This window comes from Apium graveolens, chromosome 11 (assembly GCF_009905375.1).
Source record: "Apium graveolens cultivar Ventura chromosome 11, ASM990537v1, whole genome shotgun sequence".
Classification (NCBI taxonomy): Eukaryota; Viridiplantae; Streptophyta; class Magnoliopsida; order Apiales; family Apiaceae; genus Apium; species Apium graveolens.
The window spans coordinates 136,643,500-136,645,768 of record NC_133657.1 but is presented as its reverse complement, the minus strand read 5'-3'; positions in this window follow the sequence as shown (position 1 = coordinate 136,645,768).

Below are 2,269 nucleotides of genomic sequence, written 5' to 3'. Positions count from 1 at the left end.
TGGAATGTACCATACCCAACCAAGAAGTCGGGGGGCAGGAAGATACCATACCTCAAGACAAGGGAGTCGACAATGGGGACAAGGAGAAAGAATATTGGGTTCTCTATTTTGATGGAGCATCAAAAACAAATTCCAGTGGAGCAGGGTTGGTTTTGCAAAGCCCTGATGGATTCTTAATTGAGTATGCCATGAAGCTAGACTTCCCAACCACAAACAATGAGGCAGAGTATGAAGCCCTGATTGCTGGCCTTGGTCTAGCTGGGACACTTAGAGTCAAAAACTTAAAGGTCCGTGGAGACTCGAAGCTGATCATATCCCAGGTAAAGGGAGAATTTGAGGCAAGAGATGATACGATGGCTAAGTATGCTCGCCTAGTAAGGGCTGTGATGACCCAATTTAATGAATGCCATGTTGAACACATTCCAAGGGAAGAAAATGCTAAAGCAGATGCGCTATCAAAATTTGCTTCATCTGAGATTGAAGAGAGTTCAGGGAGTGTGTACTTCCGTGTTTTGAAGACACGAAGCATAGATGTTAAGCTTGTGGCTCCCGTAGGCTTGGGGACGTCATGGATTGATCCCATCAAGGCTCACATTCAGACCGGTTGGTTGCCAAATGATGCAACTGAAGCACGGAAGTTAACTGTTCGGGCACTAAGGTACTCTTTGATAGATGGGATTCTTTACAAAAGATCTTTCGTGGTTCCCTACTTGAGGTGTCTCAGGCCCGATGAGGCACGCTTGGCTCTTGAAGAAGTACATGAAGGTATTTGTGGACAACACTTGGGGGGCAGGGCCTTGGCTCATAAGATAACCCGTTTAGGCTTCTATTGGCCAGAAATGATGGCTGATGCCAAAGAATATGTAAAGAAGTGTGATCGCTGTCAGAAACATGCACCAGTGGCCAGACAACCCCCCGAGATGCTGACCTCCATCAACTCACCTATTCCCTTTGCTATGTGGGGGATGGATATTCTAGGGCCTTTTCCTACGGCCACAGCACAAAGGAAGTTTCTGATTGTAGCCATTGATTATTTCACTAAGTGGATTGAAGCCAAGCCCTTGGCCAAAATCACAACTAAACAGGTTGCACAATTCCTGTGGGAAAACATTATGTGTCGATATGGAATTCCCCGTATCCTCGTCACTGACAATGGAACACAATTCAACAACGAGGAATTCAAGAAGTATTGCGGAGAAAATGAAATTGAGTTACGGTTCACCTCTGTGGCTCACCCGCAAGCCAATGGGCAAGCGGAGGTAGCAAATCGGATAATCCTGGATGGACTAAAGAAGAGAATCGAAAAGTCAAGAAATAATTGGGTGGATGAGATACTTCCCATATTATGGGCCTATAGAACTACCTGTAGAGTCACGACAAATGCAACTCCTTTCATGTTGGCATATGGGGCAGAAGCAGTAGTTCCCGTGGAGATATCACATTCCTCTCCAAGGATTCAGGCTTTTGATGAAAAAGAAAATGAGGAAGGGCAGAAGTTAGCCCTGGATTTAATCGATGAAGTGCGAGATAAAGCACACGCAAAGATAGTAGAATATCAGAAAAAGGCTTCATTCTACTATAACCTAAGGGTTAAAGAGAGGTTTTTCAAACAAGGTGACCTAGTCTTGAGAAAAATAGAGGCTTCTGGTGTCGGACAGAAAGGAAAGCTTACCCCAAATTGGGAAGGGCCGTATAGAGTCAAGAGCGTTCAGGGTAGAGGAACCTACAAGCTGGAGACTATGGATGGTTTTGAAGTCCCGAGAACCTGGCACGCACAAAACCTGAAGGTTTACTACGTGTAAGATGGTCGAAGTACGATTCTCACTTGTCATTATGACAAGTAGGTTTAAAAGCACCTTGAAGCTTTGTTTGCATAGTATTTTTCTTTTTTAGCTATTATAGATCAGGGTCGAACCCATATTATGTAAGGTTTTGGAAAACCAGACTTGAAATTGAAGGGTTCAAAATTATTTCAACCTATGGATGTTTGAGTTGTGATAATACTTGTGTGGCCCATTAAGCCAAGTTTGAATATTAAAGTATCGGAAAAATGAAGGAGAGAATGCAAATAAGGAAAGTAGCATAGCCCCGCAGGGTAATAAGTTTTAATACAAACAAAAGTCCAGACATAAATTAAGGATAAAATTACAAAATAGAAAAACTACTCCTCCATGCGGGAGCCTTCATTCTCTTTCTCCTTATCAGCGCCTTCAGCGTCCTTCGCAGGAGAAGCGGGAGGAGAAGCAGTGTTAGGATCCAAGATGCGATC